Raw genomic sequence first — 16,274 nt, forward strand, 5'->3', positions numbered from 1 at the left:
TGTCTACAATCCCCACCCTACAAACTTGCACACCCTCACAGAAATCTTAAACACCTCTATCTACACTCACTCTCTGAATCCCTCCTCCCTCTCAGAGACATAAGTTCCCTACACAATGTGGATGATGCTGCCGCTCTATATATCTATATATCACCATAATAGCTGTAGCTTTGGAATCTCTTGCCCCTATCACACATACCAAAGCTCGCAAAATCAACAGACAGCCCTGGCACACTAGCCTGACCAAAGATCTGAGGCGACCTTCCAGGGCTGCTGAGCGGAGTTGGAAAAGATCCCACTCCAACGAGCACTTCATCGCATTCAAACAGTCCCTCACTACTTTCAAGACCACACTCGCCACAGCAAAACAAATCTACTTCTCATCTCTCATATCCTCCCTGTCTCACAACTCTAAGCAGTTATTCAACACCTTCAACTCTCTCCTCTGTCCCCCAGCACCTCCTCCCTCCCAACTCATCTCAGCTGAAGACTTTGCCTCATTTTTCAAGCAGAAGATTGAGAACATCAGAGACAGTTTTAGTCGACAACCTCCAGAGCCCTTCCTCCCAACTACCCAGCCATCCACCTTCAAAACCAACTTCTCCACCATTACAGAAGATCGACTCTCCGCTCTACTCTCAAGATCGCATCTCACCACCTGTGCACTTAACCCGATCCCTTCCCACTACATCCCAAACTTCGCCACAGTCTTCATACCAACCCTAACCCATCTCTTGAACCTATCACTAACAACTGGTGTTTTCCCCTCAAGCTTTAAATATGCCTCAATCACACCTATCCTCAAAAAGCCCTCTCTTGACCCTTCCTCTGTACCGAGCTATCGCCCTATATCACTTCTCCCCTATGCCTCAAAACTACTGGAACAACACATATATCTTGAACTGTCCTCCCATCTATCTTCCTGCTCCCTCTATGACCGCTTACAATCAGGCTTCCGGTCATACCACTCCACTGAAACTGCCCTAACGAAGGTGACCAATGATCTATTAACCGCAAAGAGCAAGCGACACTACTCTATCCTCCTCCTCCTGGACCTGTCCTCTGCCTTTGACACAGTGGACTATTCCCTGTTCCTGCGGACCCTCTCATCCCTTGGCATCACATACTTGGCCCTATCCTGGATCTCATCATACCTAACTGACCGGACATTCAGCGTCTCCCACTCACACATAACCTCCTCACATTGTCACCTATCTGTCGGAGTCCCGCACGGCTCAGTTCTAGGGCCCCTGCTCTTCTCCATTTACACTTTTGGCCTGGGACAGCTCATAGAATCTCACGATTTTCAGTATCATCTCGACGCTGACAACACACAGATCCACATCTCTGGACCAGATATCACCACCCTACTAACCAGAATCCCTCAATGTCTATCCGCTATTTCATCCTTCTCCGCTAGATTTCTAAAACTTAACATGGACAAAACAGAATTCATCGTCTTTCCCCCATCGCACGCGACCCCCCCAGTGAACCTATCCATTACAGTAAACGGCTGCCCACTCTCCCCAGTCCCACAAGCTCGCTGTCTCAGAGTAATCCTTGACCCTAACCTCTCCTTCAAACCGCATATCCAAGCCCTTTCCACTTCCTGCTGCCTTCAACTCAAAAATATTTCACGGTTCCATACATTCCTCAACCAAGAATCTGCAAAAGCCCTAGTCCATGCCCTCATCTCCCGCCTCGACTACTGTAACCTCTAGCTCTGTGGCCTCCCCTCTAACACTCTCGCACCCCTCCAATCTATTCTAAACTCTGCTGCCCGACTAATCCACCTGTCCCCCCGCTATTCCCCGGCCTCTCCCCTCTGTCAATCCCTTCACTGGCTCCCCATTACCCAGAGACTCCAGTACAAAAGCCTAACCATGACATACAAAGCCATCCACAACCTGTCTCCTCCATAAATCTGTGACCTCCTCTCCCGGTACTTACCTGCACGCAACCTCCGATCCTCACAATATCTTCTTCTCTACTCCCCTCTTATCTCCTCTTCCCACAATCGCATACAAGATTTCTCCCGCGCATCACCCCTACTCTGGAACTCTTTACCGCAACATATCAGACTCTCACCTACCATCGAAACCTTCAAAAAGAACCTGAAGACCTACCTCTTCCGGCAAGCCTACAACCTGCAGTAACCACGGATCGACCAAACCTCTGCACGACCAGCTCTATCCTCACCTACTGTATCCTCACCCATCCCTTGTAGACTGTGAGCCCTCACGGGTAGGGTCCTCTTTCCTCCTGTATCAGTTGTGACTTGTATTGTTCAAGATTATTGTACTTGTTTTTATTATGTATACCCCTCCTCACATGTAAAGCACCATGGAATGAATGGCACTATAATAAATAATAATAATATTTAATAATAATAATAATAATTGTGAGGCAGAATGACGAAAAACCAGCAATTCATGAATTTCTTTTGAGGGGGTGTTTATACCGTTCCGCGTTTGGTAAAATTGATAAAGCAGTTTTATTCTTCGGTTAGTATGATTACAGCGATACCTCATTTATGTCATTTTTTAATGTTTTGGCGCTTTTATACGATCAAAACTATTTTATATAAAAAATAATTATTTTTGCATCGCTTTATTCTGAGGACAATAACTTTTTATTTTTTCGCTGATGATGCTGTATGGTAAACAATATAGCAAAAAGAGGTGTTATTAACCACTCCAAGAAAGAATTGGGTACCCAAAAATTGTTCAAAAATAGCTAAGGGAAACCTAAAATATAACGTTTATTAAATATTAATTAAAAAACTGTACGACACAACATATAACGACCCGACCTATAAAACTGTCCCAGTAGTTAACCTCTTCAGTGAACACCGTAAAAAAACAAAACGAGGCAAAAAACAACGCTTTATTATCATACCGCTGAACAAAAAGTGGAATAACACGCGATCAAAAAGACGGATATAAAAAAAATGGTACCGATGAAAATGTCATTTTGTCCCGCAAAAACGAGCCACCATACAGCATCAAAAATAGCTAAGGGAAACCTAAAATATAACGTTTATTAAATATTAATTAAAAAACTGTACGACACAACATATAACAACAAACTCATACATTGACCACAAAAGTCAATCGGACAAGGAACTGATAAACAGTCCAAAGAGAAATATTCAGTAGTCAAATTGGTACCCTACACAGCCTTTAGGGTTGCTATTACAACATACACCTTTTCAGGTAAAGCGGAGGAACCAAATATGTTAACAAAGGAGGGTGCTACTGTTATTCACAAAAATATTTTTAAGCCATCTATGAGGTGAAAGAACAACACCGCTGGTCATCACCAATAAAATGCTTTAAATACACGGGGGTACATATAAAGTTATTGAAACGATCTCACCCAATTATGATGGTACCGCAAACTGAAACATGTCCCCCATGTCTGGATAAGAGTCCCATGGATCGGTTTCCATTCATCTTGGATTCATTGGACTCAAAGACCACCTCCTGTGTTCTGGACCACCTCCCTACGCGTTTCATCCCAGAAAGGAATCATCAGGGGACAGGGTAGTCAGTCCGTGGCCAGGAATTGATGGAGTGCTCAACCGAGACACAGATCTCCAGGGAGCCTCTCATAAATCAACTCAAAAATGGCGACTCTTTCATAAGGTACTCCTATCAGAGGTAATGCTTACACATCCAAAACAGCTGAGATACAACCTATCAGTCATGGGCTTACAACCGACACCCAGTGGTCTGACTAACCTCATTGGTGATCCAGGGTTCATGGTGGCTAACTGTGTCCCACGTGGGGTGCACGCCAGAAGCGGCATGCAGCAAGTACACTTCCGCCCTGTGGTAATGGGCGCGCACCTCTGACTCATAGTGGTGAGTCACTGTCATGCGCAGAAGCCCTGGAACGCAAGCTGCAGTGAATATGCTTCTGCCTGGGCGCGCGCATCTGACTCAACACAGTGAGTCACTACCATGCGCCCTAGCCCTGGCACGCACGTGGTAAGGGGGCGTGAATCTGCTCCATGACCATTTATGGTCTAACGCTTACAACTCCGGCGCCAGACCTAATGGACACCTGGGTGGCACGGCATTAACCAGCAACCAGCAGAAATCAACGCGGGCAACGCACATCCACCCACCACCCCCCAAGTTCAATCCCACACAGTACAGCATTCCGCAACCCCACCTTTTTGCATACAATTGTACCCAAAAATGCCTCTAAAATAAAGTTATATCCGGCATCATGGTAAATACTTTCCCCCAAGTCTCTTATAATGTAAGACATAACACTCCATTCAGTGCACCGCACAAGAAAAGGAGTCTTCTTATTGTATGTCATTTGAACTGAGGGGGTTAATTTAGATCCATAAATATTTTGTGGGGAGAAGAACAGTACTTCTTTTATAAGGAAAAAAGACCACTGAGCTTGGATAATAAGCATCCATCAAACAGTTGTGTCTTAAAGAGAAGAGAAAATAATAAAAAACTTTCTCTTCTCCACTTAAGGCTCCCGGGTCCAAAAAATATAAAACGACCGGGGGGCACAAAAGTACCTGATACGCATATCAGCATGGAATAACGAGTATTTTGGCTGGCTTCAAAAATTACGACATGGACAGACAAACAAAAACCCACGAGGGACAAGGACATCCAAGAGGAGGGGGATAATGAGGAGAAAGAGGCCTAAGCAATTAAGGCAAACAAGGCACCAGGTCCACAGGAAAACCCAACCTATCACGGGCCAAAATGGAAAAAGGGAGAAAGGGAAAAAGAAAACGGAAAAATGGAAAGAATAACAGGGGAGGGGGTGGTAAGCCTAAGTATAGCCCTGATGACATACTATACTACCTCTGCCCTACCTAACAGTGGAGGTTGGCACCCTAGACCTGCACAGTGGCGCCCCCACTCGACGGCGGCTATCCCTGGCTGGAATACCCTGTTAATACCCTTACCGCTTCAAAGAAAAGAGACGAAGGAAAGCTGCTCATTTAGTCCCAATGGGTACATGGAGCCCAATTTATATATTCATCTTGTCTCATGCTGAAGGATTATTTTATCTCAGTCGCCCCCCCCCCCCCCGTGATGGTTTAGTGACCTTTTCTATGCCCATAAATTTTTCGTTTTTAGCACCACATTTACAAAACCATTTTTAGGGACCACACAGAGATTTTGAGGGGTTCATAGAACAAAAAATACCCCCAAATTACATAATTCTAAAACTACATCCCTGAATGTGTTTAAAACCACAATGAAAAAGTTTATTAACCCTTCAGGTACTTCAAAGGAACTGAAGCAATATGGAAGGAAAACAATTTAAAAATTAACTTTTTTTCACAAAAATTTAAATTTAGACCCAATTTTTTTTATTTTCACGAGGGTAACAGGACAAAATAAAACCCAAAATTTGCTGTTCAATTTCTCCTGAGCATGCCGTTACCTCATATGTGTGGGAAAATCTACTCTTTGGGTGCATGGCCGGGCTTGGAAGGGAAGGAGTATCATTTGATTTTTTTTCAATGCAAAAATGGCTGGAATCGAGAGTGGATGCCATGTCATGTTTGGAGAGCGCCTGATGTGCCTAAACAGTGGAAACTCCCCATAAGTGACCACATTTTGGAAACTAGACCCCTCAAGGAACTTTTATAGTTGTGTGGTGAGTACCTTGAACCCCCATGTGCTTCACAAAAGTTTATAACGTAGAGCTGTGATAACAAAAAACTCACATTTATTCCACAAAATTATCTTTTAGCTCTAATTTTTATGACGTTACCCCATATGTGAGGGAAAACCACTGTTTGTGTGCATGGCTATGAAGGGAAGCAGCACCGTTTGACTTTTTTTTACCGCAAAATTGGTTGGAATCGAGAACAGATGCCGTGTAGGGTTTGGATAGCCCCTGAAATGACTAAACAGTGGAAAACACCCACAAGTGACTCCATTTTGGTAACTATACCCCCCAAAGAACTTATCTAGATGTGTGTGCTTGGGGAAACATTGTTTTAATTAGAAGAGACAAAAAAAGAAAGGAATCTAGAAAGATTCTATAAAAATATGGTAGGATAAAAAACAAACTTACTAAATGGACGTCAGTAAAAAACAAATTAATGAGTGCTTTCAACTATCTGACACTAACCTTCCCTATATTGTGAATAAAATAATGTAGTAGTCAATGATTATTACGGTATATTTTTACTGTCCCTAATCTAGTTCAGTCAACTAATCTACATTTTATTAAATTATTTTTAAGACGCACACAAAAAAAGCAATAACTGGAGGGCGATCACTAATGCGCGTAAGTGTTCTGAGCTTGACGGCTGGAGGACACACGCATGGATGTGATATATTTTTCCGCAATATCAGACACCAACCCTAACTAAATTCTACTGTAGTAAACACCCATTTCTATGGTATATTTTTACTGTACCTAGTCTAGTCTTCCTAGCTAATCTAAATTTTTTGTATTCTTTTTTTTCACACAAAAAAAGCAACAATCGGAGGCTTATCACTTATGTGCGTCAGTGATCACTCTACGGCTGTAGGACGCATGCACAGATGTGATTTTTTTTCTGCTCTGACATTAACCCTAACTAAATTACTGTAAGTAAAAAATACTGTAGTAGCCATAGTAGACACAGATTACTACAGCATATTTTTACTATCCCTAATCTAGTCCTAGCAACTAATCTAAATAATTTTTTATTCAATTCTTTTTTCACACCAAAAAAAACAACTGGAGTACGTCAGTGATTGGTGCTCCATGGTTGAAGGATGCACACACGGATGTGGTGCAAAATGGGGATAAAAATAGGAAATATAGACAACAAAAACGCATTTTTCACTCCAACAGATGCAGAAATGGTGCAGAAATTTCTGCACTAAATACTTTACGTGTGAACATACCCTAAATACCCAATCCATTTTTTATGCGTTTTTACATGCTTTTTTGGTGCAGATTTCCACACTATTAGTATCTGTATTTCTTGCTGTATCTTTGCCCAGATTTTACAAAGACCTGGTATCTGCAGTGAGTACATTATTTCATTGGCACCATGATTTAAAAGAAAAGAAAAAATCAAAAGAGACATATAGAATAGTAAAAAGGACACAGGTCTACACGTTTCGAGCATCACCGCTCTAAGGCCGGCCTCACACTAGCGTGTATTACGGACGTAAGAGAGGTGCTGAAAATACGGATTGCATACGGTACAATGCTTCCCTATGCCCCAGCTCCTATCAGCCGTATTTTACTGATCCGTATTATACGGTCTTCTACGGCCAAAGAAAAACCCAACATGCTGCGTTTGTCACCGTATTGCGCAAAAAATACGCCAATGAAAGTCTATGGGGGCCAGAAAAATACAGATTACACACGGACCAACAGTGTGACTTGCGAGAAATAAGCAGCGGTGTTCTATAGAAAAGCCGGCAATTCAGTGCGGTGTACAGTAAAATCACACTGACAGGTTAGAATAGAATAGCTAAGATAAATGTCTACACATAGTATAGGGGTATATATATATATATATATATATATATATATATATATTTATATATATATATCACTAGAACGCATATTGAAATGCTTACTTTTTTGCTATTATCTGCAAAATTACTTTAGTTATGATTTTGAAACTCCAGGTATTCCTCAAGTATGTCGTTGTTGATAATATCCAGTTGTTCATATAATTTTTTTCATAGGCATTATGGTGTAACAATGCTTGTTTGGTGAAAACTACATCTGTACGAATTGGGGGCCTTTTAGGCCCCTGCTATTTTTATCATGTTCTCAGTAGTGTTTGTGTCTCAAGTTACTTTATTTGTACTCAGTAATGCTGGTGGAGGGGCCAGGGTGTGGATAATAACATGTGAGGATGTCATGTGATTTTTGGAGGGAGTGATAAGGCCATGACATCACCTCAGGTCCTTCGGAACACAGTAATGAGCTGTGTATAGAGTACTGAGGACAGTATACACTGAGCTAATTGCTGAAGGACCTGTGATAAGATAAGCTGTTGAGAGGAAATCTGATTCATTTTCAGTTTCTGTTTCTAAGAAGCTTGCAAAGGTGCAAAGGCTAGAGCTTGTGAGCCACAAAAATCCAGAGAATTGTACACCACCTAAAAGTATAAAAGGTAAGAGCTGCTGAGGGTGAGAGGAAGAAGGGGGGACATTACACTTACAGTGTGTCACACACAAGCAAAGAGTGGACAACCCTGATTCTGTTCATTGTTTTTTTCTTTTAGTTTGCCTACATCTAGTCAGCAATGGCACATTCTTCCTCCAAGTGTCTGACTGACCAAGAGATTGAAGCGATTATGTTTCAAAGCGATGATGAAAGTGAACTATCTTTGTCTGATGAAGAATATCTGCCACCAGCTAATCAAACATCCTCATCCCGTGATTCTTCTGATGATGAAGAAGTGAATCTAGTGGATCCTCAAGAAGTGATAAGCAAAACATCCAAAACGAATGTTTTTTGGGACAGTAATCCTACATTAGTCGGACGTACTCCAACACACAATATTGTGAGACAGGCTCAAAGAGCTGTGGGCAGTCCCAGTTCCTTTACCCCTAAAGATATATTCTGTACTTAGTTTTCTGACAATATTGCAGAAGAGGTCCTATTATGTTCAAACCTAGAAGGAAGACGTATCGCTTCTGCAAAAAATAAGTCCTGGAAAAATATCTCAAAAGAGGAACTTTATGCATATATTGGACTTTTACTGCTGGCAGGGAGTCAAAAATTGTATGATGTCCCAATACGAAAATTATTTCTGGACCCACTTTCTGATCCACACTGTAAGGCGACAATGTCAGTGGGCAGATATGAGGAAATTAGAAGAATCATTCGCTTTGATGATAAGCGAACTCGTGAAGCGAGGTTTGAAACAAACAAATTAGCCCCTATCGGTTATATCTGGAACATATTTATCAAAAATTGCACAAAACTTCTGAAAAAATAACATGTCAGAATTGTTTGGAAGACTAATATAATAGAAAATAAAGTTAGAATAAAAATGTAGCTGCAGCTAGTTTGCTATAGATTTCTATGCGTTTTTGTGTGTTTTCATGTCTTTGTGTGAAATTTGGGAAAAAAAAGATTTTTCTGTGAAAAATTATAATTAAAATTTTGTCCACTATTCATATTTTATTGAGCAGTTTTGAAATAAACTTGTGAAAGTTATTTAAGTGTGTTTTTCTACATTATGTGCATGGGGGCCTAAAAGGCCCCCAATACGTTAATATGTATATTTTTAACGTCATGCGTTCTAGGGTTAAATATATATATATATGTCAGTGAGACACATATATGTATATATATTAATATTTCATACAGCGCTAGATAGCTTAAAAACCGGTAATTCAATTGCCGGCTTTTGCTATCTCCTTCCCAAACCCGACATGATATGAGACATGGTTTACATACAGTAAACCATCTGATATCCTTTTTTTTTTTGCAAATTCCACACTACTAATGTTAGTAGTGTGTATGTGCAAAATTTGGGAGCTCTAGCTATTACATTAAAGGGTTAAATCATGGAAAAAATTGGCGTGGGCTCCCGCACAATTTTCTCCACCAGAGTGGTAAAGCCAGTGACTGAGGGCAGATATTAATAGCCTGGAGAGGGTCCATGGTTATTTCTCCCCCCCCCCCCCCCGGCTAAATACATCTGCCCCCAGCCACCCCAGAAAAGGCACATCTGGAAGATGAGCCTATTCTGGCACTTGGCCACTCTCTTCCCATTCCTGTGTAGTGGGGGGATATGGGGTAATGAAGGGCTAATGTCACCTTGCTATTGTAAGGTGACATTAAGCCAGATTAATAATGACCTACATTCCAATCATTCTCCGGGGTTTTGCAGGCAGGAGCACAGCTGCATTAGCAGAGCTTCTTCTTGTAAAATTAGTTAACCCCTTCAGATTGATTTACATCGTGGGACGTGACAGAACGACGGAAGGTATGGGATATTGTTGTTTTTTTATTTTAGCTTTTTTACAGAACGAGGGTCTTCAGGTGGATTACCAGTATAATAAAATATTTCAAAAACCTGTGCATTTATTTGATTAAAATACTTTGTAATAATGTGTGTGTGTTTTTTAACCATTTCATACTATTGACGCCTCTTCATTATTAATCTGGCTTAATGTCACCTTACAATAGCAAGGTGACATTAACCCTTCATTACCCCATATCCCACTGCTACACGGGAATGGGAAGAGAGTGGCCAAGTGCCAGAATAGGCGCGTCTTCTAGATGTGCCTTTTCTGGGGTGGCTGGGGGCAGATGTTTTTAGCCTTGGGGGCCAATAACCATGGACCCTCTCCAGGCTATTAATATCTGCCCTCAGTCACTGGCTTTACCACTCTGGCGGAGAAAATTGCGCGGGAGCTGTTGTGAATTCTGTGGCAGAGCTCCCTCCTGTGGTCACAAGTGGTACTTCGGCTGGTTCTCTCTGTGAGCTTCCGTTGGTGGAGGAAAGTGGTACTGCGGCTTCTGAGTTTCCTTCCTCAGGTGATGTGGTGAAGTCGTTAGGTGCTGCTCTATTTAACTCCACCTAGTGCTTTGATCCTGGCCTCCAGTCTATGTTCTAGTATTGGACCTGTTTCCTCCTGGATCGTTCCTGTGGCCTGCTGCTCTGCATAGCTAAGTTCCTCTTTGCTATTTGTTTGCTGTTTTTTTCTGTCCAGCTTGTCAATTTGTTTTTTTCTGCTTGCTGGAAGCTCTGGGACGCAGAGGGTGTACCTCCGTGCCGTTAGTTCGGTACGGAGGGTCTTTTTGCCCCCTTTGCGTGGTATTTGTAGGGTTTTGTGTTGACCGCAAAGTTACCTTTCCTATCCTCGCTCTGTTCAGAAAGTTGGGCCTCATTTTGCTAAATCTATTTCATCTCTACGTTTGTCTTTTCATCTTAACTCACAGTCATTATATGTGGGGGCTGCCTTTTCCTTTGGGGTATTTCTCTGAGGCAAGGTAGGCTTATTTTCTATCTTCAGGCTAGCTAGTTTCTCAGGCCGTGCCGAGTTGCATAGGGAGCGTTAGGCGCAATCCACGGCTGCCTTTAGTGTGGTTGGAGAGGATTAGGGATTGCGGTCAACAGAGTTCCCACGTCTCAGAGCTCGTTCTTGTTTTTTGGATTATTGCCAGGTCACTGTATGTGCGCTGACCTCTATGTCCATTGTGGTACTGAATTACCTTTCATAACAGTACTGGAGGCCAAAAGTACTAATGATTCCCAATAGAGGGAAAAAAGAAGTTCTGAGACCATTTTCTTTTCTTTGCACTGTGTTTTGCCTTTTTTTTCCCCTAGACATTTGGGTGGTTCAGGACACAGGTGTAGCAATGGACATTAAAGGTCTGTCTTCATGTGTGGATCAGCTCACGGCAAAAGTACAAAGTATTCAAGACTTTGTGGTGCAGAATTCTATGTTAGAACCGAGAATTCCTATTCCTGATTTGTTTTTTGGAGATAGAACTAAACTTCTGAGTTTCAAAAATAATTGTAAACTATTTCTGGCTTTGAAACCTCACTCCTCTGGTGACCCAGTTCAACAAGTTAGGATCGTTATTTCTTTTTTGCGTGGCGACCCTCAAGTAATATCGATGCATTTTTCCTGGCGCTCGGATTGCTGTACGATGAGCCTAATTCTGTGGATCAGGCAGAGAAGAATTTGCTGGATCTGTTTCAGGGTCAGGATGAAATAGAGGTATATTGTCAGAAATTTAGAAAGTTGTCCGTACTCACTCAGTGGAATGAAGGTGCGCTCGCAGCTATTTTCAGAAAAGGTCTCTCTGAAGCCCTTAAGGATGTCATGGTGGGATTTCCTATGCCTGCTGGTCTGAATGAGTCTATGTCTTTGGCCATTCAGATCGGTCGACGCTTACGCGAGCGTAAATCTGTGCACCATTTGGCGGTATTACCTGAGCTTAAACCTGAGCCTATGCAGTGCGATAGGACTTTGACCAGAGTTGAACGGCAAGAACACAGACGTCTGAATGGGCTGTGTTTCTACTGTGGTGATTCCACTCATGCTATCTCTGATTGTCCTAAGTGCACTAAGCGGTTCGCTAGGTCTGCCACCATTGGTACGGTACAGTCAAAATTTCTTCTGTCTGTTACCTTGATCTGCTCTTTGTCATCGTATTCTGTCATGGCATTTGTGGACTCAGGCGCTGCTCTGAATTTGATGGACTTGGAGTATGCTAGGCGTTGTGGGTTTTTCTTGGAGCCCTTGCAGTGTCCTATTCCATTGAGAGGAATTGATGCTACGCCCTTGGCCAAGAATAAGCCTCAGTACTGGACCCAGCTGACCATGTGCATGGCTCCTGCACATCAGGAGGTGATTCGCTTTCTGGTGTTGCATAATCTGCATGATGTGGTCGTGTTGGGGTTGCCATGGCTACAAGTCCATAATCCAGTATTAGATTGGAAATCATGTCTGTGTCCAGCTGGGGTTGTCAGGGGGTACATGGTGATGTCCCATTTCTGACTATTTCGTCATCCACCCCTTCTGAGGTTCCTGAGTTCTTGTCTGATTACCGGGATTTATTTGATGAGCCCAAGTCCGATACCCTACCTCCGCATAGGGATTGTGATTGTGCTATCGATTTGATTCCTGGTAGTAAATTCCCAAAAGGTCGACTGTTTAATTTATCTGTGCCTGAGCACGCCGCTATGCGGAGTTATGTGAAGGAGTCTTTGGAGAAGGGGCATATTCGCCCGTCATTGTCGCCATTGGGAGCAGGGTTCTTTTTTGTAGCCAAGAAGGATGGTTCACTATAGATTACCGCCTTCTAAATAAGATCACGGTTAAATTTCAGTACCCCTTGCCATTGTTATCTGATTTGTTTGCTCGGATTAAGGGGGCTAGTTGGTTCACCAAGATAGATCTTCGTGGTGCGTATAATCTTGTGCGTATTAAGCGAGGCGATGAGTGGAAAACTGCATTTAATACGCCCGAGGGCCATTTTGAGTATCTAGTAATGCCATTCGGACTTGCCAATGCTCCATCAGTGTTTCAGTCCTTTATGCATGACATCTTCCGAGAGTACCTGGATAAATTCCTGATTGTGTACTTGGATGACATTTTGATCTTCTCGGATGATTGGGAGTCTCATGTGAAGCAGGTCAGAACGGTGTTTCAGGTCCTGCGTGCTAATTCATTGTTTGTGAAGGGAACAAAGTGTCTCTTTGGTGTTCAGAAGGTTTCATTTTTGGGGTTCATCTTTTCCCCTTCTACTATCGAGATGGACCCTGTTAAGGTCCAAGCCATCCATAATTGGACTCAGCCGACATCTCTGAAAAGTCTGCAAAAGTTCCTGGGCTTTGCTAATTTTTATCGTCGCTTCATCTGCAATTTTTCTAGTATTGCTAAACCATTGACCGATTTGACCAAGAAAGGTGCTGATTTGGTCAATTGGTCTTCTGCTGCGGTGGAAGCTTTTCAAGAGTTGAAGCGTCGTTTTTCTTCTGCCCCTGTGTTGTGTCAACCAGATGTTTCGCTTCCGTTCCAGGTCGAGGTTGATGCTTCTGAGATTGGAGCAGGGGCTGTTTTGTCGCAGAGAAGTTCTGATTGCTCGGTGATGAAACCATGCGCCTTCTTTTCCAGGAAGTTTTCGCCTGCTGAGCGAAATTATGATGTGGGCAATCGAGAGTTGCTGGCCATGAAGTGGGCATTCGAGGAGTGGCGTCATTGGCTTGAAGGAGCTAAGCATCGCGTGGTGGTCTTCACTGATCATAAAAACTTGACTTATCTCGAGTCCGCCAAGCGGTTGAATCCTAGACAAGCTCGTTGGTTGTTGTTTTTTGCCCGTTTTGACTTTGTGATTTCATACCTTCCGGGCTCTAAAAATGTGAAGGCGGATGCTCTGTCTAGGAGTTTTGTGCCCGACTCTCCGGGTGTATCTGAGCCGGCGGGTATCCTCAAAGAGGGAGTAATTGTGTCTGCCATCTCCCCTGATTTGCGGCGGGTGCTGCAAAAATTTCAGGCTAATAAACCTGATCGTTGCCCAGCGGAGAAACTGTTTGTCCCTGATAGGTGGACGAATAAAGTTATCTCTGAGGTTCTTTGTTCGGTGTTGGCTGGTCATCCTGGAATCTTTGGTACCAGAGAGTTAGTGGCTAGATCCTTTTGGTGGCCATCTCTGTCGCGGGATGTGCGTTCTTTTGTGCAGTCCTGTGGGATTTGTGCTCGGGCTAAGCCCTGCTGTTCTCGTGCCAGTGGGTTGCTTTTGCCCTTGCTGGTCCCGAAGAGGCCTTGGACACATATCTCTATGGATTTTATTTCAGATCTTCCCGTCTCTCAAAAAATGTCAGTCATTTGGGTGGTCTGTGATCGCTTCTCTAAGATGGTCTATTTGGTACCCTTGTCTAAATTGCCTTCCTCCTCCGATTTGGTGCCATTGTTTTTCCAGCATGTGGTTCGTTTACATGGCATTCCAGAGAATATCGTTTCTGACAGAGGTTCCCAGTTTGTTTCGAGGTTTTGGCGAGCCTTTTGTGGTAGGATGGGCATTGACTTGTCTTTTTCCTCGGCTTTCCATCCTCAGACTAATGGCCAGACCGAACGAACCAATCAGACCTTGGAAACATATCTGAGATGCTTTGTTTCTGCTGATCAGGATGACTGGGTGTCCTTTTTGCCTTTGGCTGAGTTCGCCCTTAATAATCGGGCCAGCTCGGCTACCTTGGTTTCAACGTTCTTCTGCAACTCTGGGTTCCATCCTCGTTTCTCTTCAGGGCAGGTTGAGTCTTCGGAATGTCCTGGTGTGGATACTGTGGTGGACAGGTTGCAGCAGATTTGGACTCATGTAGTGGACAATTTGACTTTGTCCCAGGAGAAGGCTCAACGTTTCGCTAATCGCAGACGCTGTGTGGGTCCCCGACTTCGGGTTGGGGACTTGGTTTGGTTATCTTCTCGTCATATTCCTATGAAGGTTTCCTCTCCTAAGTTTAAACCTCGTTTTATTGGTCCGTATAGGATTTCTGAGGTTCTTAATCCTGTGTCTTTTCGTCTGACCCTTCCAGATTCTTTTTCCATACATAATATTCCATAGGTCATTGTTGCGGAGATACGTGGCACCTATGGTTCCATCTGTTGATCCTCCTGCCCCGGTTTTGGTGGAGGGGGAGTTGGAGTATATTGTGGAGAAGATTTTGGATTCTCGTGTTTCAAGGCGGAAACTCCAGTATCTGGTTAAGTGGAAGGGTTATGCTCAGGAAGATAATTCCTGGGTCTTTGCCTCTGATGTCCATGCTCCCGATCTTGTTCGTGCCTTTCATATGGCTCATCCTGGTCGTCCTGGGAGCTCTGGTGAGGGTTCGGTGACCCCTCCTCAAGGGGGGGGGTACTGTTGTGAATTCTGTGGCAGAGCTCCCTCCTGTGGTCACAAGTGGTACTTCGGCTGGTTCTCTCTGTGAGCTTCCGTTGGAGGAAAGTGGTACTGCGGCTTCTGAGTTTCCTTCCTCAGGTGATGTGGTGAAGTCGTTAGGTGCTGCTCTATTTAACTCCACCTAGTGCTTTGATCCTGGCCTCCAGTCTATGTTCTAGTATTGGACCTGTTTCCTCCTGGATCGTTCCTGTGGCCTGCTGCTCTGCATAGCTAAGTTCCTCTTTGCTATTTGTTTGCTGTTTTTTCTGTCCAGCTTGTCAATTTGTTTTTTTCTGCTTGCTGGAAGCTCTGGGACGCAGAGGGTGTACCTCCGTGCCGTTAGTTCGGTACGGAGGGTCTTTTTGCCCCCTTTGCGTGGTATTTGTAGGGTTTTGTGTTGACCGCAAAGTTACCTTTCCTATCCTCGCTCTGTTCAGAAAGTTGGGCCTCACTTTGCTAAATCTATTTCATCTCTACGTTTGTCTTTTCATCTTAACTCACAGTCATTATATGTGGGGGCTGCCTTTTCCTTTGGGGTATTTCTCTGAGGCAAGGTAGGCTTATTTTCTATCTTCAGGCTAGCTAGTTTCTCAGGCCGTGCCGAGTTGCATAGGGAGCGTTAGGCGCAATCCACGGCTGCCTTTAGTGTGGTTGGAGAGGATTAGGGATTGCGGTCAACAGAGTTCCCACGTCTCAGAGCTCGTTCTTGTTTTTTGGATTATTGCCAGGTCACTGTATGTGCGCTGACCTCTATGTCCATTGTGGTACTGAATTACCTTTCATAACAGGGAGCCCACGCCAATTTTTTCCACGATTTACCCCTTTAATGTAATAGCTAGAGCGCCCAAATTTTGCACATACACACTACTAACATTAGTAGTGTGGAAAATGCAAAAAATAAGGATATGAGATGG

The sequence above is a fragment of the Ranitomeya imitator genome, chromosome 2, assembly GCF_032444005.1.
Source record: "Ranitomeya imitator isolate aRanImi1 chromosome 2, aRanImi1.pri, whole genome shotgun sequence".
In the NCBI taxonomy this organism is placed as follows: Eukaryota; Metazoa; Chordata; class Amphibia; order Anura; family Dendrobatidae; genus Ranitomeya; species Ranitomeya imitator.